The following is a 25,341-nucleotide window of genomic DNA, read 5'->3' as shown; positions in this document are numbered from 1 at the left end:
GCTGGGGCTCCCCCTTGGCGTGGCACTGCTCAGCTGCTGCTGGCAGCGCTCCCAAGCGGGTGGCGGGAAGTCAGGGGCTCAGGCAGCGACGTCCTTCGGCAAAAGATTACCCCCCCCCCCCGGGCCTCAGTAAAATTGTCAAGCGTTGATCGGTCCCCAGTGATAAAATGGTTGGGGACCACTGCTATAGAGTCTACCCTTCAAATCAGCCATTTTCTCCAGAGAGACAGATCTGTTTGGAATTCGTCATCATTCTAGGATATTTCCAGGTTCCACCTGGATGTTGGCAACCCTAAGCCTGGAAGGAACCACAGCCACCCTATGAAAGTCAGTGTGGTGTGGTGGTCAGAGCTTCAGAGTAGGGTCTGAGAGGCCTAGGTTTGAATTCCCATCTCACTAGGTGATTTTGGACCAGTCATATATTCTCAGCCTAACCTACCTCACAGAGTTATTGTATAGGTAGAAAGGAGGACAGGTGAATGATTAAACTGAATGGAATGCTAGGCTTCCTTAGCCTGCTGGATTGAGACCTTCAGTACATATTTTGGGACACAAAGTGTGAACACAGACCAGGGAACATATCAGTTAAAATCAAAAGAATGATTATTGAGAAATTGATACTTCTGGAGTGCTACCATTTTTTAATTTGTTTACTCCAGAAGGTTTACTCTTTCATTCTTCCACTAAATTTCACGGGCCTTTATTTTTATTATTTTATTTATATTTGAATGTATATAGTTTGAGGAGTATTCTTGTTATATTTTTATTTATAGGCCACCCTTCTCTAGCAGCAGTCTCCAGGCAGCTAACAGCAGTTAAAAATTCACACAAAAGGCAATACCATATATGTTTAAAACAACCTCCTCTATGTCTGCAGCAACAATAATATCAGGCATAAAAAAAAATCTCTAGGATTTGCACTTCTGTGACCCAAAATTCAGGATCCTTGGCAAATACATCCATATTTTGTAATACAGAAACAAGTCAGGAGGTCCCTTCCGACATTATTCTATGATTCTATGGTCTCAAAAGCATGGACAAATTCAGTTATAGTCCCTGTGTTTAAGAAGGGAGAACTACAGACCAATCTGTCTCCTTTCTGTTACAGGGAAACTTTATGCCAAGCAGCTATTAAATAATCTCCTTAAATGGATCTCTGAAAATAAGCCCTGAACAAATTGGGTTTTGTGCAGGAAAGTCCACCCTAGACCATTGTGTCACCCTGACCCACTTAGTTCATAAATACAGCAGTAAAAACAGGGCCAAATTGTTTGTTGCTTTCTTGGATCTTAAGGGAGCATATAATTCCATCCCCAGAGACTTGCTATGGAATAAGTCAGCGATCTGAGCATACTTTCAGTATGCATGTATTCATACCACCACCACCACTCCTCTGAATTCTAATAATTCAGCACATGAGTATCCATTATAACTATCTCAATACACCTTTATTCAATATACCTTTACTCAATATACCTTTACTTGTAGAAAAGAATTCTTTGATCCCAGAAAACCTCATCAAATGATCAGATTTTTGTGACTGATTCACACACAAGCCTACCTAATTTGATCTGTCCTGATTATAATACATGAGACAGTGGGGACCTGCCACTGAAGAACTTAGCAACAAATAATATTAGAGTACTATAAAAGAATAATGCTGAAGGTAAACAATTATTAACCAAACAATCAGGAAACATGTAAGCATGGAGACAACTTAATTATATCGTGCAGAAGATGTAATATCTACATAGCCTCATCCTACGTAGCTCTACTGGTATCATTAGTTTTTATTAGTACACAACTTTTATTACATCTTAGTTTATGACTGACTGTAATGTACCTCAAAGCTGCTCCTCCCTATTGACCAATATCCCTGCCAAGGCAATGATAAAGGAAATGAAAAGAACCAACAAAACGGAATCAAAAATAAAGAAATTTCTTCACTCTTGTGTATTCTTTCGTGTCACCTTTATTCCATCAATTGACTGGGTCAAGATAAATTTACTGGGTAAAGACAGAATGGGATCTAGGTAACCCCTGTTTTCAAAGGTGCTTTTCCTCAGTAGCTCGTCCCTCTAATCACAATCATCTGTTAGTTCAGCTTCTCTATTCTTCGACAGTTCATCAGTTCTTAATCCCAAATTCAAAATATAATCTGGCCATAGGCTCCCGCTTTGTAATGAGGACCCTGTGTCAAGTGTCCACCAGGGTCCCCTAGGCAGACTTAACTAAATACTGCTAAATTGACTTCTATTCCTGTTCTACACCTGAATATACAGCTGCAGGGAGATACTTATGACTGAAGAAAGCTATCACCAGAAGGAGGAAAAAACCCAGAGCTATCTGTTTGTCTTTTTGGCAAGGGTTAGATTTCCCCAAACCAGCTCCCCAAACTAATTTGAGGAGGTCAGAGAACATCATTTGAATTAGCCCAGATTCACTTACCAGCATTTCAGTTTCATTGAATCATAAAATCATAGAATAATAGAGTTGGAAGGGATTTCATGGGTCATCTAGTCCAACCCCCTGCACTATGCAGGGCACTCACATCCCTATCGTTCATCCATTGTAACCTGCAAATCACTAAAGTATATGCAGACCTACAGCATTAGGTGATTCTAGGATGAGAGTCACAGGAGGCAAAATGCACATGGGCTGGTTCACACAGATATGCTCATGGAGAGCCAGTTTGGTGTAGTGTTTAGGAGTGCGGACTTCTAATCTGGCATGCCAGGTTCGATTCTGCGCTCCCCCACATGCAACCAGCTGGGTGACCTTGGGCTCGCCACGGCACTGATAAAACTGTTCTGACCAAGCAGTGATATCAGGGCTCTCTCAGCCTCACCCACCCCACAGGGTGTCTGTTGTGGGGAGAGGAATGGGAAGGCGACTGTAAGCCACTTTGAGCCTCCTTCGGGTAGGGAAAAGTGGCATATAAGAAGAAGAAAAGAATTCTTCTTCATTACAGGTTAGCCTTTAATATCGCTGGACTTGAAATGGTGACCTCATCCAATCTCATCTTGGCTGAGGACTTAAGTGAATGAGCCATTACAGGTCTACCATCACAGATTGCAGGTTCTTGGTTTCTCACTAGGATACCATGTCCTCCAGCAGTTGCATTGGCTACCAGTTGAATTCCAGATCAAGTTTAAGGTCTTGGTTTTGACCTTCAGGGACATACACAGTTTGGGCCTTGAGAGACCATTTTTCAAAATACACCCCCAGAAGAGCACTTAGATCATCAAGTGCCAATATGCTGTCAGTCCCTGGTCCAACGTAAGTGTGTCTGGCCACAGCCCCCCCTCCCCAACTTACCTTGTGGCTGCTCTTCCTCCGCAGGCCAAGTGACAGGAAGTGGCATGGAGGAAGAAGATACGGGAGGGGAAAAGACTTAGATTGGCCCTCAGTGGGGGTGAGCTCTTACCCTATTAGGAGAATGCTCCCTCAGTGAGGGCCAATCATAGGCACATGTTGTCAGAACCACCATTCAGTTTTTATGTGGTATGATTATTAGAATCTATATTTATAGAGAATTTTAACATGTTGTATTCTACCCCAAGCCTATATATATATATAAATAAACTTATCCCAACATGGAAGTTTTCAATGGCATCAGTTCACATATTTCTCAAATCTACTGCTATCAAGAACAGAGGATCCCAGTAATTTATATGCATAAGTAAATGAATGTTTCATGACTCAGTTACTAGACACTGAACCCTTGGTAAGCACATACATATACATCACTCGATACTTGTACTCTTGACATTTCAACTGGCTAATTTGGAAAGTATTACATTTTGAGTAATCCCCAATTTTTGTTTTGCTTTTTGCACATCTATTTTGTTCACACTAAACAACAATCCTTTATTTTTGCACCATCCCTGTTTCTTTGTACTATGTATTACCCAGTAAAGTATGCATTTTTCAATATTAGTTATGCATCAGGAAATTAGCATTTTACATTATATTTTATACAAATAAACACTATATTTTGGGAATAAATCATAAATCATTTTTACACAGAAATTAAAAACATACATTGGAAAACTGAAATTGTTGTCAAAAATATAAGCAATAGTAAAAAGAAAATAAATGGGGAATGTTTGCTCAGCCCTAGAACCAGACCCAATTGTTAACCAAAAAAGTCATTGAGCTTTATGTTTCAATTAACCTTGTGAACCATCTATGCCTTGAGATTTACTTACTAAATTTGTTACACTTACTAGAAATGGCCAGTAAAGTAGTCAAGATTCTCACCAATATTTGTAGGATTTTCTTCTCATTATACCAAAAACTTCCCTGAAAATTCCCTTACTGGCCTTGTTTTTTAATGTTCTCTGTGTAGACAAGAGTCCAACTGTTCTAGAAAGGTCTTTTTTATTTATATCTCTGATTCTTTTGCAATGGAAACTCAAATAAAATATGAACATAAACAAGGCATGCTTGTATGAGGTTTCATCAATCAATATCAAACATGTCCTTTATTCACTGAAAATCTTGAGCACAAATTCTAAGAAAAATAATAAATGCTTACGATTTGTGTTGTTTTCAGGCTTGGGGTATTACTGAGTTTTAAAAGAAAATAATAAGGTTTACATAGTCTAAATTGTCCAGCTGCAAATATGAAAGGTTTATGTTTGCACACCTGAATAGGATCGTGATGTGTGTTAAATAAAATGATAAATCATTCAGGAAGAGCCTTAATACAAACTGGCTCAGAGATAATAGAGAATGTGGATGGGGGGCAGAAAATTGGAATTAGTTTTGGAAAATAAACAAGTATTTGGAAAATAAACAAGGATAAATATTAAGGTAAGTAGTAAAGCAGAAAAGTAAAGCTCAAGATGAGATGGTTAGATCATTATTGATGCTCTGTTGGGAAGTTCTGAAGTCTCCTGAGAAATGTCAGTCTTATCAAAACTTCTTTATTTTCCTTTGAAATTCCACAGTTCTTTTGATCAGCTTTCAGATGCCTGAAATCCTGCCCTAAATGATATGCGTTGTCTATCCAACCAGACTATCGGAGATATTTAATCACCATTCATCAGAACTCTCTGGAAGCTCTATATACATTTCTTGGATGCTTTATTTAGGAATGAATCTTCAAATGTGAATCTGCAAATGAGGGGGAAATTCAGTGTCAATTTGAATGTTTTTGTGAAATCATCAGTATACATGAAGTGTAGTTCTACTTTAAAAGATCATTACCATAAATCCTGCATGATTTACAGAATGACTAAAATTTAATGAAGTAATTGTTGGGCCACTGACTCTTTCCTGAGCAAGAAAAGTGAATGGTGTGAACTCAACAGATGCAGCAGCTGGGGGGGGGGGGGAGGCAATTGAGTTTGCTAACATTTTATCAGTTCAATAATGCCTATTCCTCACTACCCATCTCATCCCCTCATGTCTGAACTTTGGCTCCTAGGAGGAAATGTGTGAATAGCAGAAAGTAGAAGAGAAATTCTTCTCATGTACTTCTAGCTTGTAGTCTAGGAGAGTAATAGAAGAAGTTCCAGCACATCTCCCCCTTGTAAATGCATATTTCCACCCCATTTCAGTCTTAGTTGTTGAAAGAATGTAGCACAATGTCAGTAAGGTGCATAGTGGAAGGGATTCTAGCTCAGGTCTGTCTGGACTCATGAGATACTGACCCACTCATGGGGAAGGGGCAAAGCTGCTTGTAAGATTGGATCCCTGAAAGGCTGGATGTTACCCTATTGCAATCATTCACCTCTTGGATTTTTCTTCTACACAGTGATATCAAGGAGGTCAATGGTTGCACCAGCTTCATATACAGCGATTTTCAGATACTAATTTTCCTTTTATTGTTATTATTATTTAATTTATTTCCCGCTATTCTTAAAATCGGCTTGTGGTAGGTTACAATTATCCTCAACTAAAACCCCCCAAAAAACTCCATTAAAACATACAGGACATAAAAAGAAGACAAGCAGCAATGCAAAACATGCCGGTATTACCCAATTCCCCCCCCCCTCCAAGAAGAAGAAGAAGAAGAAGAGTTGGTTCTTATATGCCGCTTTTCCCTACCCGAAGGAGGCTCAAAGCGGCTTACAGTCGCCTTCCCATTCCTCTCCCCACAACAGACACCCTGTGGGGTGGGTGAGGCTGAGAGAGTGCTGATATCACTGCCCGGCCAGAACAATTTTATCAGCGCCGTGGCGAGCCCAAGGTCACCATCTCACAACGGGTTGAAAGAGGGGTGGCATCAATAACCCATGGCCTAATGCTGCCTCGCACCAGGGGGAGCTCGGACCCGATCTTCCTCACTGCCCTGGCCTCAACCGTAACAACATTTTAAATGGTATAACACAATTGTGCCGGCTCACAAGTATTTTTGTCCATTTAAATTGAGTAACTACTTTTTCATGGAAAAATCAAACAGTTTAAAGCTTGTAGCATTAATTGTCTTATCCTCTGAAAACCTATAATACAGATAGGGGGAAATAGTATCTTCTGACTCACAGAGTAGCTATTTTTTTAACTAGACACTTGTCATCTAGACTGAGTCTAGCATTAAGGTCACCTTCAATAAGGAATGGATAGTTAGAGAACCGGTGAAACAAGGAATCATAGGTTTCTGAAAGGAAGGACCAATAGGATGTCAATACTTGCCTATTTTGCATTGGAGGGATATCTTTAAACCGTCCCGCGGCGCAGGGCACCGCGGACTAAATAATTGAGTAAGGCCTGTCAGGGAGGAGTTAGGGCAGGCTCTGTCCAGGATAAAAACTCGGAGGAGCGAATCAGGAGCCGCGAAGTGGCACTCAAGGGCCAAGTGGCCAATTGGGAAGCGCGCAAAGCACGTCTCCCTATTGGCCACTTGGCCCGTCTCCCGAACACCGCGCTGAAAACTCTCCAGTCCTCCCGAGCTGCCATCCTAGCTGGATGGCTGCCAGGGAGGAGGCTCTTTCCCTCCGCCCAGTGACTGCCCTTCCCCAACTGCCCACTTCCCCCATTGCTGCCATTTGCTGCCGCCGCCGACACCACCCACCAACCTCCCCACACTCTCAACCACCTTCGCCCTGGCCAGCCACCGCGCTCGCCGCTTCCACCGTCCCCGGCCCTCTCCCAGACCTTCAGCGGACCTTTCACGCTGACCAGCCTCTCCGCGTACTTTGCCACCACCGCGCCCAGCCAGCATGCGGCAACATGGCCGCCGAGACCACAAGGCCACCGCCCAGCCGCTCCAAAACTACCGCCACACCAAAACATCGCCGCCTGGCCTCCACATTGCCACGTACGGCAGACCTACCCCACCACGCCGCTCCGGCGCCAGCGCAGCATGCGGCCCTCGCAGCCATCCTGGGACAAAATGGCCGCCCGATCCACTGCTCACTTCCTTCAAGCCCACGAAGACATGTGAGGAGCCTGCCCAGAGTGAGTTCACCCCCCCAGAACAGCTGCCCCAATAGCCCGGTCCGTGCTCGTCTTCTGCCTGCCTCCCCGCCCACACAGAACCCTTTCTGAGTCGCCCAGGGGGAGCGATAGCCCTTCTAGCGCCCATGTTATTGCGATATAAAATGGGCTTTGATTCTAGTAGGTTGATATTACGGTTAAGGGGGAGAAATCAATCAATTGTATCAGAACAACCAAGATGAGATTGGATGAGGTCACCATTTCAAGTCCTGTGATTTTAAAGGCTAACCTGTCTCTTGGCCTCCTCCCTTTCTCCCCTTTTTGGGCCTCCTTAGATAAGGTAATTTATTCTGGGAAAGTTACATTCCTTAGCCAAGTCTTTTATAATAAAACAATATCAAATCAAAAGTAGATTAAAAGGAATTAATTTCTGGGAAGAGGCATTTCATCTTCCAGCCACTCACATTCCAATTTTCTGTTTTCAACTTGTTGCAAAGGTATTATCATTGTATATCGGAAGTGATATTTTCAGTTGGACTGGCTGCATAGGCAACATTGGGAATTATAGAGCTTATCTGAATTTTGGGTTCCAGAGGGACTAGAACTGAAGAGACAGATGGTGTATCGTGAGAGATTTTCTTTACAAGGAAGGGAATGATCTTTCCCATTGGGGCTTCCAGGACCCCAAAAGTGATACGATCATGCAGAATATGGTTGGGAAGCATAGCTATGTACCTGCCCACCTGAGACCTTCCAATCTCCTCCTGGCATCATTTTGGGAGGGAGGAGAGGCTGACCATATATGGTCATGTCATCCAATAAATGTTTAACAAATTTTATAAATATATATAAAAATAATTCACACTTGTTCAGAAAACCCTTCCAGGGCTGTCAAGGAACCCCAGGATTTAATGAAACCCCAGTTGAGAAAGCCAACTCTAGGCTGATAGTTTCTGTATAATTTTAGTGTACTAGGTTTTGCACTATTATCACTACTAGAGGCAAAGACCATTGTACCTAGGAATACAACAAGACATTTGCTGACTCCAGAAGACTGGGAGTCATCACAGAGTAAGGAATGAGAGGAGCTGACAACCTATATTAGCTTGAAGCTGGGGGGGCCTGGGTTGTGGACACAACCTGTGACTTGCTCCTTCTGCTGATGCTTTAGGGCTGCCCGAATGAAACCTTGACTTATAGGGCATTCATTGCATTCTGTCTCTCTCAAGATTTTGGTTTTGAAATACTAATTAGCTCTGCCTCCCTTACAGGTCATCTGTGCTGCCTTCTAGCAGAGGGGTGAAACATAAGACCAACACAGGAGGCAAAGGAAACAGCTGGCTTCCCTCTCTTGCCTGGGGGAGATGGAGGGAGGGAAGAGGTTGAAAATGGAGAAACTTACCAGCAGGAAGACCTTTCAGAAAGACCAGCACTTCTATATAGCAAACAGCTGGAAGAGGAAGAAAAGAGCAGATAAACCCCATGATTAGCCTTCACTGGAAGAGTGCTCTCTTCCTACTGGTAGTACACCCCAAGGAAGGGCCAATCAGGTAGGGAATACATTGTCTGCATACAATTTATACTAACTGGCCCTCAATGGAAATTTGAACTGATTGCCCCTCATTGACAGAGTGGAATTTGAAGTAACTGGCCCTCATTGGCAGTGTTTTCTCCTTGGCTGCAAACTCCCAGGGAGGGTCAATCAGGTAGGGATTGAGGTCTGCATGCAATTTGAACTGATTGACCCTCATTGACAGAGTACAATTTGCCCTGCTTGTCCCTAATTTGCAGAGTAGAATTTGAACTGATTGACCCTCACTGGCAGAGTGGTAGCTCCCTATTGGCGGCACACTCCCAGTGAGGGCCAATCAGCTAGGAATTGCATACAATTTGAACTGATTGGCCCTAATTGGCAGAGAGAAATTTGCACTGCTTGGCTGTAATTGGCAGAGTGCAATTTAAACTGATTGGTCCTCACTGACAGAGTGTAATCTCCCTATTGGTAGCACACCACCAGGAGCAATCAGGTAGAGAGTGAATTGACTGCGTGCAATTTCAACTTTATAATGGTTAATTGATTATTATTCCAATAATTATTAGTGGATTTAGTTGAGTCCCTTTGTTGGATTTTAATCAGATGATCCAACAGGAGATTGATTCTTTGACTTGATCAAAGAAACTACGACCCTCAGTGGGCATGACCTGAGCAAGGCTGATAAAAATAGGGTCACCATAAATTGGAAGTGACTTGATGGCATTTAACATAGACACATTATGAGATACAAGAATTAGTCACAAGTGTTCTTAAAAGATGTAGGGGTTGTGAATTTTGTTTTCACAATTTCACAATCTAACCCAGGCTTTCTCAACCAGGGCTTCTTCATATATATATAATTTGATAAACAATTATCATGTTATATGATTATATATGGTCATGTCGACCCACCCCTCCCAAAATGGCCAATGCTGGGCCTGTAGGGAGTGGGAAAAGGAGGGGTCCCAGGTGGGTGTGTACACAGTTATGCTTCCCAACCATATTATGCACAATCGCACCACTTCTGGGGTTTCTCAAAGCCTAAAGAATATTTCAGGGGTTTCTCAATGGTAGGAAAACTGAGAAAGGCTGATCTAACCAAAGTCTTTACTGAAGTGTGTCCCCTTTTCACCGGAAATATTTCCCAGGTGAGAACTACTAAATATTGGGTATGTATTTTCAGGAGTAGGATTGAAAATGCTAATTTCAATGAAGTTTATTACCATGTTACAACCCAGAATTCACTTTTTACAAACATCTAAAAAGTAAGATAGGAGACAGCTACATCTGCTCGTAGTTCTGCTCCCTGCTGGCAATCTGACAATTGTGGACTGTTGTCGTCTAACAAAAGTGAGAAGAATATTTGGCAGACTAAAGGACCAGCTAGAAAAATGTTGGGGTGCAGCCATGTGTACCCCATCTCCCACTTCATCGGCATATTTAACCCCTGTTCAGTGGACTGCAAACTAGCAACTCCAATGGTAAGATAAAAATTAGTCCTCTTTAGCTATTAATCCAATGCGCAAATCAATGACCAACAGTGGGTTTTAGAGTTCAATAAGCATTTATAATTGGATGGCCAACAAAGAAAAAAGCTGTCAGACAAATTAGACCAGATTTTAACAGCAAGAAAAGAAAGACCACTTTAATTCACTTGGTGTCATCTTCTCATACTATATAGCACTCTGATTTTTCATAAGCAATGGAATTGTCAGAGACGAGGATGAAAGTTGTGCAAATTTCAAATTATAGAATGTCAAAATACAGCATACAGATAAAGTATGAACAAAAAAATCCTGCTCGAATGCCTTAAGTACTGCTTTTAATTATAGCATCTCCATCAGTCTGATGAACAGTGCATGAAATAGAGCTATTACACATTAGAATGCCAAGATCAAACTGGGTAATTGTAATTCCTGAGATTAAACACAGTTTGATGGTATCAGGAAGGATTGGAAAAGGACGGATGCTGGGCATTTCAATGTTTATCTTGCATCAAATTGGATGTTCGGCCATATTCACCAAGGTAGAATCGCTTCCTGTATTGCTGAAGTGGGTTGTCCACATGTGGACTTCCTATAGTTCTTCATGGTATGGGTGAAAAAGTGCTAATAGAGAACTTTTGATCAAAGAAGCAAAGGACATTTCTGCCCCCCCCCCCCCCAAAATGGACAGCATTTGAGAGTTGTACATGGTCATCATACTGCCCTGAAATACAAGGAGGGGCTCTGGTACCATGGCAGAGCACCTGTTTGAAGAAGAAGAGTTTTTTCTTATATGCTGCTTTCCTCTACCCAAAGGAGTCTCAAAGTGGCTTACAGTCGCCTTCCCTTTCCTCTCCCCACAACAGACACCCTGCGAGGTGGGTGAGGCTGAGAGAGCTCACTCAGAACTGCTTTTCAGTGCTGCGATGAGCCTAAGGTTACCCAGCTGGCTGCGTGTGGGGAAGCGGGGAAACAAACCTAGCTCACCAGATTAGAAGTCCACACTCCTAACCACTACATCAAGCTGTAGATGGTCCTGGGGTCAATCCCAGGACCAATTAAAGTGGGATGTGTACCACATGATGAGACAGATCTTTGCTAGAGACCCTCAAGAACATCTGCCAGAATGATATAGACAATATTGACCTTGATATTCCAATGGACTGGCTTAATACAAAACAGCTTCTGTATGAACATGTACATTTCAGTGATAAGAAAAAATGAGCACATACACCTGTCCTGGGCAGGCCAGTCAGGGCCTGGAGAGGCCTCAGTGGCCCTTATTCGGGGTATGCGGGGAGGTGCTGGTGGGCAATTTGTTCCCTCCCCACTGGCTTCAAAAAGCCCACCGAGGCCCAGGTGGGCCCTTTTGGGTGAGGGAGAGGCACTGGTGGGCAGGCCGCTCATATTCCTGCCATCCTGGCAGCTCTACCAAGACCTGGCAAGGTCATGGCTGGAGCTGCTCAGGGCAGCGGGAGCACTCGCAGGGGTTCCCTCTCACCCCACTGTCCCACAGTCCCAGGCCCTTCGTCCTCCCCCTCCCCAGCTCCTGCTTTCCAGGCTGGAGTGGGACAGCTGGGACAACCAACCTGATTGGTGGTTAGGCAGTGAGTCCCAGCTCCTCCCAGCACCCCTTACTGGCTTTATTAATGGTTACAGATGAGAAAGGCTGCTATTTACCACTTAAAGAACCAGGGAGAAATGGGCTTGGAGTACTTCTTCTATGCTCCATTGCCTTACTTTGTCTTGTGGTTCCATTCTTCTTTGTGACTCTTTAAATATAGTACACTGTCTCTGTGTTCTGTTAGTTGAATAGAGTTACAACTGGAATACCAGATTTTGATTTGCTTTACAATAAGGGCCTTGTTTAGAAAACATACAGAGGTTTCTGTCACTCACATGAGATCTTGACAAAGATACAGGCCATGTTCCAGTGAAAGTTAAGCCCTGGAATAAATGAGACTTCATGCACACTTAGCTTTGAATGGATTGTGCCTTCCATATTATTTATTCCTGTTAATCATTCTAAACAAAATATAGTACCTGGGTCACACCAAGATTAGTCAAAAGGCTATCGTTCAATGCATAGTGGGTCTTTCACTCCCGAGTCCTTAGTAGATCACATTTCAGTATGAGCACCTTAAGCACATGATTTCAATTTCCATGAATGGTGGTGGTGATCAATGTAAATGTTAACTTCATCTAGTTCATGATATAAAGCTGACCCTGGCCCATTCTGTACACATTGCATAATGTAAAACCAATTGAAAGTGCATTATCCAGAGGAAATGGGTACAAAACATTTTATAGATAGAACTAGTAATCAAGCCCGCTGTAATCACAATACAGCAGGCACTAGGCAAGGGAGCCCCCGGCAGGCGCGCACAATGAGGCTGGCGGCGGCTCCCTGGCCGGCGGCCTGACACGGCGAGAGGCGCTTTGCCTCCCTTGTCGGCAGGGTGGAAATCGGAGAGGCCAATCAGCAGGCGCAAAGTGCCTGCCAATTGGCCCCGGCAATGGTCTGTCCAGACGAAGGGGCCAATCGGCACACTTCTTCATCCCTGACAGAGCCCGCCCTAATTCCTCCCCCTAAGCCCTTACAGCTTTATTTAGTCCACGGTGCCCGCGGCACCGTGGGCGGGATTAGGATGTTAAATCAACATGATGGGAAATGTTGGAGATGTCACGATATGTGGTGGTCCTGTGATAGTGCTAAAAGATATTGGATTTTAAAAAAATCACAGCGTGATGGGGAAAATGTTAAATATTAAATGTCCGATGTATTCTAAAGTCATGTTATTAAGCTTTCCCCCCCAAAAAAACTTAGCAAAGAGTACGAGGGAATTTTTCTTTTATGCTACAACTACAGCAAGACTGATAGTTGCCCAGAATTGGAAGCTGCAAGACTTACCTGAGAGGATGCATGGATGGATATAATTGGAGAACCCGCAGAATGGACCAACGTCTTGGATCATGCTGTTTTAGCCCTGAGAAGACGCAAGAAGAAGTCACGTTCTTAACAAAAGTCACAAAGAAAATATGGGAGCAATGAGTTTCAGTGTTCTGCCTAGCCACCACCCCCTTCTTGCATAGGTTCCTTTTAAGGAGGAAGACCTTTCAAAAGTGGGATGGTGATCTCCATCACTAGCACCACTTGGGAATGCAATAGGTGACTTCCTTAGCAGAAACAGCAATACCAAACAAGAAGTGTATCATTATATTTTACCTTTTAATGCCAAGATTCTTACTATATAATTTTTCTCACTTCTATAATTCCAGAGGTAGTGCTGATTATCTTTGCTCCTTTGAGTAGTAGTGGTGGAAAAAGAAAACTCTGAACTTGAGATTACTAGGAAAATCATCAAAAGTAAAAACCAGCCACGATTTGGTTTTAGAGTTGCCAGGTCCCTCGTGGTCACTGGTGAGAGATGGGGAGGGATAGGATTGCCAAATTCAGGTTGGAAAACTCCAGGAGATTTGGGGATGGAGTCTGGGGATTTTGCCTACGCAGTGATATATCAGGCTTTATGTGCTGTAGTATTTCCTTCTCCAGCACCAGAATGTAAACGAAGCAATTCCTATGGAACAGCTCTCAAACGATCCTCAGCATGGAATGAAAACTCTGTGTGTAGCATCCTGATGGCAAAAACAGCAAGTCAGCAAGCTCAGCCATTTGTGTTCATTTGGCAATGCTGGCCAGCAGAGGGAGGCAACCGAAAAGTCAGACGCAAGGCCCGCAGCTCCCCAAATTGTCGCTTGGCATTGGGTGACAATTCAGCCCAACCAGCCTTCCCCTCCACCAGCTGCATTACAGAGATACGTGACCACTCTAATTTATTGCTTTCCGGTCTCTTTTGAATGAACACGTGCTTCTTCAAAGTGACGTTGATGGGTGATTGCAACACTTGGAGAAACAGAAATATTAGGAAACATCTTTTCCATTGCAAATAATGATTGTATTTGTGTCTGGGAGTCTGCTGTGAAAACAAAAGAGAAGGCATTAAGATAGCAATATGGCTCACATAGATCAATTTAGCTAGATACAAAGGATCCCCCCCCCATGCTGTCCATGTGGGACTGAATTATACATCAGCTTGTAATGTTTCCCTATCAGACTACTTTGCTCACTTCAGCAAGCAAGAACAGGAAAATTATAGCAATAAGTAGTAGAAAATGCCACATAAGGCTTCTAGTTGCCTGGCTTCTAATCAATCTTCACTCTGATAGAAAACACACAACAGCTTTCTGTATTGCTAAGTACGGAATCCCAAACTGAATCGAACAAGGAAAGAGCTTCAAATTCAATTCGTCAAACGTCCAGGACTTTGTTTTGCTTCCACTTTGTGATTTTTGTCTTGTTTCCTGTCAATCCAAGTAATATACTGCCTTAATGTCTGGGTGAGAAAATATTTTAGAGTTGCAAATATTCAATCAATTGGAACATTTAATTAAGATTTTCTTACAGAGTCTTTCCCTAGAAATAACTTGTTGGAGCTGGCCACATTAGATTATCTTCTTGTTAATAAAGTTGAGTTGCTCTTCTACAACCCAGAGATCCCTGCTGTACCAATATATTCTCTGATGCCATGGGCCACGAGGAAGCCCCATCTTTTCCCACCGATGCAGTCATCTCTCTCCCCAAATGCCATAACAAGCCTCCAAAAGTGTTGAGAATGGGACAAGCAGGAAAAACTGTAACAATTTTGCTTGGTGTTGTATCGGGTTATTGCGGGGTACAGTTCAAGGCAGCCTGGCAACCCAATAAACAAGATCACTTCTAAGAGGAGAGTGCTTGTTAACTAAGCCCAGAATTAGAAAGTTAAATCAATTCTTCCTGGCATTGACCAACTAGTTAGTTCTCTTTGGTGAGAGAACCAGCTTGGTGTAGTGGTTAGAAGTGTGGACTTCTAATCTAGAGAGCCAGGTTTGATTCTGCGCTCCCCCCCACACAGCCAGGTGGGTGATCTTGGGCTCATCACAGCACTGTTCTGACCGAGCAGTAATATCAGGGCTCTCTCAACCTCACCTACCTCACAGGGTGTCTGTTGTAGGGAGAGGAAAGGGAAGGTGAATGTAAGCCGCTTTGAGACTCCTTCGGGTAGAGAAAAGTGGCATAGAAGAACCAACACTTCTTCTCTTCTTCTATTTGCGGTCCTGAACAAAAATGTATCCTCTCCCCTACATTTTATACTCACAATTACTAGATAGATTGAGACTATATGGATGAGAAGATGGTCATGTTGTTCTATCCGTAAAAATTGCAGTCCTGAACAACCTCAATTTGCCTTGGGGCTGTTCAAGAAAAGGCAGAAGTGTTTTAACCCTTCATACGTCATTTGGCTTTGCTCTTTGACATCAGGCTCCATGCTTTGTTATTACCATTTTGAAGGGTCTAAATGTGTCCATCAAAAACTTTTTTTGTTTTATTTGTCATTGCAGAACATAAAATCCATTCTTGAAAATCTTGCTCACTTATATCCTAGCAATTATCCAAACAAGGCCAAAAAAAAAAAAAAAGTCCAGTGGGATATCTATATTTTCAATTAAAGGACCTTTTAAGAGGCTAAATTATGTACATGTATTTAGCAGCTTCAATTTTGCTGCATGAGATCGATGAAAATACGCCAACTTTGTTTATGGATGAATTAATCATGACATTATTTTCAGAACAGAGCCATTGCATCAATTACACTGCATTTAGTATCATAAATAAGCTGCAGAATAAATGAATGAAAACTTTTTTGTTGTTGCTATTAATAAAGATAACATTTTTTTCTGGCTATGCTCCAATAGGGGGCTGTCTGTCCCACTTGATAGCGACGGTTTTCCATTTCTATTCTCTGAACTCTGGAAAGAAAAATAATCTTCAAGGTAGCATTCATTACTGGAGATGGTAAGCCTCCATGATTTGCTTTAAGACCACATTGACACATGATTATATCTAGGTGTGGTAGCCTGGCAAACAAGAAGCAGCTATTTGAGATGATCCTATTGCTAGCAAACCAAACGTCGAGGTGACTTTGTCGGGAGCAGCCAAGTCACTGCTGGCCCATCCAATTTCAACATAAGCAGGAGCTAATATTTTAATTTGGCTGATCAATAACATTGAAAGCTGCTGTTTGTTGACATCCAAAAATAAATACAGGTTATCAGAGGACACCTTGAATGGCTCTAAGATGCCGTGAAAAATCACAACAGTTAATCCCAATGCCTTTCCTAGATTATACATAATGATTATATGAGATTAGAAATAATTGAATAGTAGGATCGTGGGTTTAAAAAAAAGAGAAAATGCAGGAAATGTATTTCTTCTACGATTTGCTAGACATACGCACACAGAACTACCTTATATGGAGTCAGATTTTTGGTCTATCCAGGTGAGAATGGTGTATTCTCTCTGGCAGCCAACTCCCTCCCTGGAGTCTCTGATTGAGGTCTTTCTCATCACTTGCTTCCTGGGCTTTTTCACTGGGCATCAAACCTGGGCTCCTTTGCAGACCAAGCATATACTTTACTAATAAGATATGGCCAGTCCCACAAAATTCACAAAGTTTACTTGGTTTTTGCAGAGCACTGGCATCAGCAGAGTCTGAGTTGTTTCTTACTACTCTGCTTAATGTTCCCCGGTCCCCCGTAGATTGTGCCAAGGAAACTTCTCCCATCAGAAACAGCTGGGAAAGCTTCGTCAGCGTCCAACTCATTGTATTTCAGGGATTCTGTTGCCACTCAGTATTTTCAATGATATATGGAATTTTTATGTATTTATGTCACAGCACCAATAAAAATGGCTCCTTTAGGGTTGCCAGATTTTGATCCAGTTTCTGCATCTGGCTTTTTGATTGTAGTTTGATCTTCATCAATTAGCCGGTGATCGTGTTTAGCTCCATAAAGAAAAAAATCTTGCTTGCTGGTTTCTGGTTGATTTCTGGAGTAAGGAAATGAACCAGGCAGCGGATACAATTGCTCCCAGGCACCTTCTCTCAACTGTTTTAACCTAGGATTACTGAAGGCAATGAAAGAGGCAGCTAAAGACAGAAAAGGGGAACTCAGAACAAATCTGGTAAGACTTGGGAGAAAGCTTATTTTATTTTAAACGCTGTGATTGTGGGGGTGGCCAAGAAACAACACTTTTCTGCCACCATTCATCTGCATAGTGTATGATACCAATGTCTGCCAGCAGAGTTCTTCCAGGTATCCAGAGGGCTGTCAGGATCTAGACTGCAGGAGAATTACAAAATCTCATAGACCAATAAAACCCCTGATAAACCTCACAAGATTGGCAGCCAAATACCCACTACTTTCCCAGCAGACCAACATACAGGTGGGGTGCCTTGCCTGAGTAGAGGCCACATTGATTGAATTGATCATACAGTTATTAGAAATTGGCTATAGCTCTGTATATCTGTCTGTCCCGTTTCTGATCTGAGGTGGCCTCAGCTGAAGCTGAAGCCATTTGAATCGGGACTGCCTCGTACATCCCTACATGTGGTCCTCCCACTGCCTTCCCCCTCCCATGTTATCCCCATGTTTAAAACATTCTAAGTTTTCTCCAGGAAAGGCATCTTCACGGTGCCCCTATAATACAGAAGTGCTAAATTTGTTTAGTGGTATAGCAACTTAGAATATTAAAAAAAAAAACCTGCAAGGAAGATATGATTGAAAAGGGTGTGTGTGTGTGTGTGTGTGTGTGTGTGAGGGGGGGGACTGCACTCTTTCAAATGATCATTGCACTTCATAAATTGCTCATTAACTGAAGGAAATTTGCTGTGTGAAAAGGCTGTCCCTGTGTCACTTCATCAGGTCAACAATGAATAACATGCAGTGTAGAATTGTAACGTGAAAACCTCCATTATTGCCAAAAGAAATTCTAAGTTATTACAAAACAAAATCCACTTTGCAGAAATGTACTTAAAAATTATCTCTTTCAAATGTCTACTGGAAAGTTTTTACAAAATCTGTAAATGTGTAATTCTTCACTAGATTGAACATTAAGTGCACTCTAAGTTTTTTATCAAAATCCAAATATTTCCACATGTATTTTAAATGCACATTTAAACAAATTCCCAATGCTCATTCATCTCAAAAGACTGTCCATCAAGATCAACCGACTGTAATTCACAGTGGCAGTGTCCTTTCCCCCCAACTTGTCTCAGAAAGGGAGGCAAACTTTGCTATTTGTTTTTCTGCTGATGGTACCTCTGTTAGTTTGAAGATGGCTATCAACCTTTACTGGGTGATACTCAATAGTATCTACTTTATATAAAAACCGCCATCACACAAATCTACATTTAACAATATGGCATAGTTGAACATAGATACAACGAACATAACAGAAACATGGTAGAAGGAAGAAAGACCATGGGTTACAGTCATCCCTGGAAAGAAATGTAGGAGGAATGACAGGAGATGTTTCTATATACATCAAGGAGGGCAAACTAGAAACTCTTTAAAAAATCATTTGGTGAGGCAATACTGGGCCCCCAAAGTAATTGAGTATCAGGGGAATGCTATTGCCTCTCTGATCAAAATCTCAGGGAGATCTTGAGGTGGAAAATTATTACTACTACTTAATTTTTAGATCACCCCTCCCTGTAGAGGCATGCAATCAAGGAAGTACCCAAAGGAGAGGGAAATGTAATAATAGATTACTTTAACTACCCTCCTATTGACTGGATAGATGTGCCTTCCACTCATGCTAAAGAGGTAAACATTCTACATTTCCTCATTGACTGTACCCAGAACAGATGGTCATGGAAATGACTAGAGAGTATGTGAACCTGGATTTAATCCTCTATGGCAGCGGTCCTCAATCCCGGTCTAGGGACTGGGACCGGTCCGTAGATCAGTCGGCACCGGGCCACAGCTCCTCCTCATCCTCCTCCCCGGTTGCTGCCTTGGGGGGCTGCCCTGCCCTGCCACTCTGCCGCCGGCTCACCTTTGGTGCTCTCCAGGGGCCGCCATGGCTGGGGCTCCCCCTTGGTGTGGCTCTGCACAGACACTGCTGGCAGCGCTTCCCAGCGGGCGGCGGGAAGTCAGGGGTGCCAGCGGGAAAGCAAGTGAAGCAGGGGCTCAGGTGGTGGCAACGTCCCTCAGCAGAAGAGTAGCCCCCCCTCCCGGGTCTCAGTAAAATTGTCAAGCATTGACCGGTCCCCGGTGATAAAGGTTGGGGACCACTGCTCTATGGTGTTATCAAGTCTTAGTGTGAGATGTGGAGGTGGTTAAATCAATTGGAAAAAGTTCTCACAATGACTTCAAATTTAATTTACAGATATGTGGGTAAGTTTCAGGGAACTTCAATAAGTCATATTTGATTTCAAAAGAGGAGACTTTTTAAAAATGAGAAATCTGGTTTAAAAAAGAAGTTAAAAGGAAAAGTCAAGAGTGTTAAATCTCTTGAAGAGGCTTGAGGTTTACTCAAAGGCTCAATACTTGAGGCTCATTCAGATTGTATATGATGGGTCAGGAAAGGTAGAACAAAGCTCAAGGCTAATAAGCCGGGTGAGGGAAGCCATCAGAGGGAAAAAAATCTTCCTTCAGAAACTGGAAGGCTTACCAAAACAAGGCAAACAAAATTCAATACAATCTTGCACAAAGGAAATACGAGTATATTTATTTTTTTCATTTATTTATTTATTTGCTGTTAAGTCACAGCCAATTTATTGCAACCCCAATTAGGGATGCAAATAATTAAAAAAAAAAAAAACCTTTTGAGGAGCATTTCTCTAAAAGCATTAAAACCAACAATAAAGAATTCTTTAAATACAATGGGAGCAAGAAAGCAGCTATGGAATATGTTGAACCACTGGATGACAATGGAATTAAAGGAGTAATAAAGGAGGATAAAGCAATTGCTGAGAAGCTAAATGAATTCTTATAATCTGTCTTCACTGCTGAAGACATAAGGCAAGCACCTGTTCCTAAATGGATGTTTTCAGGATGAGAGGATGTGGAGCTCACGCAAAAAGCAGTGACAAGGGAGGAAGTACAAGAACTTATAGACACACTAAAAAATCACCAGGAACAAATGGTATTCATCCTAAAGCTCTTAAAGATAGCAAATGTGAACTACTGATCTTCTAGGCATGCAACAAGACAACCAAGACATTCAGTTTCTATACCAGTGGATTGGACAGTGGCCAATGTAACACACACTTAAAAAAAAAAAGGGGGGGGATTTGGGAAATTATAAGTAGATTTAAATTGATAGAAGGCATTATTAAACATAAAATTATTAAGATATAGAAGGACATGCTTTGCTGATAAAAATCAATATGGCTTTTGCAAAGGTAAGTCCTGTCTCACTAACCTTCTATAGTTGTTTGAAAGAAGACAGGAATATGCTGGCAGACATTGTTTATTTGGGATTCTAGAAAGCTTTGGAGGAAATTCCTCACTGAAGACTCCTCAACAAACTTCAGCATATTAGGATAAGACAAGAAGTCCTCTTGCAGATCAGAAATTGGCTAAAAAAACAAAACAGAAAAGAATGCAAGAATTAATGGTCAGTTCTCAAAAGGGAAGGATGTGAGCAACATGGTTTTTTGGGGGAGGGGGATTTGGATTGGGACCAGTGCTTTTCAACTAGTTATCTGCCTAGCAACCCTATTTGGCTGATCTAACAAATGTGGAAAACTCAATCTAAAACTAAACTACCATAAAAGAACCATTTTCAGGAATAAATAAACTAAAAGTTCCATGACAAAAGAGGTTTGCTAAATACATTAAGCAGTGATATGTAACACAGGAACTGAATCATCTATTAATTTAGATATGTATGACCTACATTCCCCCCCCCCCAGTGGAGATCAGTGGGAAGAAGAAGAGTAGGTTTTTATACTCTGCTTTTCTCTACCTTAATGAGTCTCATAGCAGCTTGCAACTGCCTTCTCTTCCTCTCCCCAAAACAAGCACCTTATGAGGTCGTTGGAATTGATGAAGTTCTAAAAGAATTGTTACTGGCCCAAGGTCACCCAGCAGGCTTCATGTGGAGGAGTGGGGAATCAAACGCGGTTCTCCAGTTTAGAAATTGCCATTCTTAACCCACTATAACACACTGGATTTCCACTGTCTCCTCCATTGTAGCTTCACAACTACCATCATGGAAGGCATGTTAGAAAGAATGGCTAGCCCAAAGTCATCAAGAAACGTATACAGCAAAGTGAGGATTCAAACCCTAGTCCATTACTCTTAACCAGTGAACCATTGGGCCTCTAAAGCAGACTTATGGATAGTTGCCATCAAATTATTTGTTCACAGTACTTTTAAAGGCCCTCTCAGATGTGAAATTTGTATCTGAAAAAGCAACTGTTTTAAGTCTTGACCTCCTAGTCTTTTGAAAGCCGTTCTTATTTACCAGAGACTGCTAAGACTGTTGCTATTTTCCAGTCTGATATGAAGTCATTGGCAATGCAATTTGCTCCCTAATTTTACTCTGTTACAGTGCATATGTCTTTCGTACAGCTGAGATAGTTACCTTTCTAAACTAGGGAAGATAATTCAAAGAATAGCCACTCTTTATTGTGATTTTTAAAAGGCTGCAAATTGATTTGTCTTAATGAACTTTATAATCCTGACACTCTGTTGTGCATGTGTTTTTTCCCTCCACTAGTACATTCAATTAGGCTGTGATTAGTAATTAAAGGTTAGATAACAGGACTGTGACATCATCCACATGAGGCAATTTTTTTTCAGGAAGAATTAATTAGAATCTAATTTTCAGGGAAAGTGGGAACATCTGGGCCAAAATTCTATAATTGTCAAATAAAAAGAGAAGGTGAAATGGTTCTCTGGCAGACTTATCTCCACCGTTTACCTTCCCACATACTTTCGGGAAAATCAGCAATATGTATTCAATATGTATTCACTAAAAATGAAGGAATGCAACAATGTCCCACATATTGTGGCCATATAAACAAACTACCCAGAGATAGCTTCCTGCTGATTGAGCAAGTAAAATGGACTAACTTCTGAGGTTACATATATAGACGTTTAGAGGCATGTTGGAGCAGTGTTTGGAGTATTAGACCAGGGTGAGACTAGTTAAAATCCCCTCTCCACTGGTAAGCTCATTGGTGATCTTAGCCCAGTTACACCTTCTCAGCCTCACTTTGTCCATGGAGTTCTTATGCAGATAAAAGGGGTGGGGGGGTATTGCCACCTAATATAGAGAGAGAAACTCAAAGGGTGAGATAGACAGATAATAATCAACAACAACATGAACAAAACATAGTCCAAATCTGGTATCAGGACAAGATACTTGCCAGTACAGCTTGTCACTTGCAGGGATGTTTTCAGGCTTGGGTGAAGACGGATGGGGCCAGCAACAACTGGGAAAGTGCCTGCCATTAATTACTAACATGGACAAGTTATAGACTGGCAAAAATCTGTTGTTTTGATTTTAATATTGAAGACCAAAATGGAGCAGGTAGACGATTAAAATGTACTGTAACCCAAATCAGTCTCTGTCCCAGGCCTGTCATGTCATGAGGTCACCCAGCATGTGATCATTGCAAAGTGGAGATTCAGATCTGGTTTACCCTGATTTCATTAAGACACTCTGTCCTCTGTGCTCTCAGCTGATGCTGCCTGGGTCAGATTAGACCAGGGGTAGTCAAACTGCGGCCCTCCAGATGTCCATGGACTACAATTCCCAGGAGCCCCTGCCAGCATTTGCTGGCAGGGGCTCCTGGGAATTGTAGTCCATGGACATCTGGAGGGCCGCAGTTTGACTACCCCTGGATTAGACCAACTGATGCCCTAAGCATGGCCCCCCAACCATGGTGCCCCTCAGCCCTTCCATGGATTGACTGACATTAAGACTCAATAAGTGCTGAAAGTGAAATAATTGATTAACAATTCAATTTTCTTTCAGGTTAACCTCTGGGCCAGACCGCACAACTATATATTACATATAAGCTGTTAAAAATATATTGTTATTTAACACGAAATAGCAGCAAGCGATATAAGCAACAAAAATCTCTGTGGCACCCCCCCCTCCCCTTGGTGCCCTAAATACATGGTAAATTCAGGGCTGGATGTGCCACAATCAAAGGAGGAACACTCAAGAGTGAAGCCAAGCTGCCTGTTAAGCAATTAAGCTATAAGGAATATAGAGAGGTATGAACCAGTTCTCAGTATTTGTGGACTGTGTGTGCTGACAAGGCCATCTGAAAGCCTGGGTTTTTTCCCCTCCAGAAAACCAATTTCCAGACAAAAGCCCATCCTGTATATTCCTTACATTCATTACTGAGCTCACTGTCTCAAGAAGCTATTTAAGAACATCATGTTAATTAAACAGGAAAGTGCTTTTTGTTTTAGTGTTGATCTGTTTAGGAAAATGGTTACAAAATTGTAATTGCGGTTTTGAGCAACTATATTTCCTTTGCAGAGATAAGGTAATTAAAGCAATTTTGAAGAAAACTCTTGTTTGGAGGAGAGCTGGTGGGCTGGTTTCCACCACTGGCTTTTGTGTAGGTGTGCAGAAATAAGAACAAATCAATGCAGAAGAATCTATTCTCGGGGGGAAATGGAACAAATATATCTTTATAATTGCAACGTGCAGCAAGCCATACAGCTGCATGCCTCTTCTGAATAATTCGGGTCTGAGTGTAAATAAGTATGCTGGATGCTGTGAAAATTTAGAACAAATGAGAACACAAATGAGTTCTGCTTTTTTTAAAAAAGTGTTTGCTTTCAAATGGAATGGAATCAAGCTATTCGAATTTGCTATGAGTTCCATAAATTATAAAAGATCTTTCTGCCTATCCCTGCCTGCCTCACAGTGCTAAAAAGACAAGCACCCAAATCTAGGAGCACCCTACAGGTGTAAGGGCTCCATCACACACACAGAACCCTCTCCAAAAGGGCTGTCCCCAAACTGTAGCACAGCCACCCATGTGCTGTGTTTAGCGAGTTCTTCCTCACCTAAAATTTGTGCATCAGCATGCACCGAATGATGTCACCAGCAGCATGACAAAGACCTGGAGCTCATTTCTCCCTAGGCTCCTACCCACTACCCCTTTATTTGGTTCTGATCCATTTTACCTATTCAGCAGCAGGAGTCTCCAAATTGTTCTGTTCGGAGTCTCCGTTAAATATTCCCCCGTTGCTGAAGGCCACCGCGAAAAATGTAAGCATACCTAGCAATCTGAGAAACTACGAGACTCTGCTGAGTATCATGAGCAAAGATAAATGTGCCCAAGTAGATTGTCATTAACAATTTCCACAATGGCAACAGTGTCTTGACTCTCTACAGCAGTGCAATGTACCAGAATGTGACATTATTGAAGCAGCATTGTTACAATGTTGTGGGGAATAGCAATGGGCAGCCATTAGCCGTCCATTTAATTTGAAGGAAATACCCAGAGCTTGGTTTCCAGCAGCACTGAAATAAACACAAAATTGCCACCCTTTGAAAAAAAAAACAATCAGATCCTTTAGAAAATCCTTTTCTACATGAAAGTAGCTAAATTAAATCAAAGATCAACAAAACAATAATGTTATTGCTAAGCAACCAGCCACACCACCAAAGTGGCTCTCCCCACAGACACTGATTTCCCAAATTATACTCCGTGTTCTTAGCAATTTATGCTATAGCAGCTCTTGACAGCCTCTAGAGACACATTCACAGAGTAAATGATTCAGTGGCACTGTATTAATAGTGATAAAAGCCACAGCTTTCTGGCAGCAGTTCCTGGAATTGCAGACGCACATTGATCCAAGCATACAAAGATGCAATGAAGATCATGGAGCTTCGTCTTCATCATCTAGGCATAAAAGGCAAATGCTTGGGCGCATGTGCAGCCCAAATTCTGCTTAAGACAGTGTGGGGAGGGAAGAGTTAACTCATCAACCCTACTCAGTTTAAATAGTCAAAACCAGGTTCCCTATATAAGAAAAGATGGGCTTTAAAGTAAATGACTTTCCCCCCTTTAAAAT

The 25,341-nt window shown here is 42.0% G+C and overlaps 2 long non-coding RNA genes across 3 annotated transcripts in view; both read right to left on the bottom strand.

Moving 5' to 3' along the window:
• Positions 1-3,791: 3,791 nt before the first annotated feature.
• Positions 3,792-13,372, bottom strand: LOC143836765 (uncharacterized). Its single transcript, XR_013230717.1, has 3 exons — positions 13,316-13,372; positions 8,789-8,836; positions 3,792-5,121 (listed from the first exon to the last, which is right to left on the bottom strand). It is a non-coding gene; the product is annotated as an uncharacterized LOC143836765 (long non-coding RNA).
• A 431-nt stretch (positions 13,373-13,803) lies between these two features.
• LOC143836763 (uncharacterized) overlaps positions 13,804-25,341 on the bottom strand; it is a 177,598-nt gene continuing 166,060 nt past the window's right edge. For both annotated transcript variants that reach the window (XR_013230716.1, XR_013230715.1), the window contains exons 2-3: positions 20,711-20,867; positions 13,804-14,040 (exon numbers count right to left, since the gene is read on the bottom strand). This is a non-coding gene — a long non-coding RNA (uncharacterized LOC143836763). The remainder of the gene's footprint in view (positions 14,041-20,710; positions 20,868-25,341) is intronic.

Source organism: Paroedura picta, chromosome 4, assembly GCF_049243985.1.
Source record: "Paroedura picta isolate Pp20150507F chromosome 4, Ppicta_v3.0, whole genome shotgun sequence".
NCBI lineage: Eukaryota > Metazoa > Chordata > Lepidosauria > Squamata > Gekkonidae > Paroedura > Paroedura picta.
The sequence above is the reverse complement of the archived record's forward strand: the minus strand, read 5'-3'. Positions and strand labels throughout refer to the sequence as shown.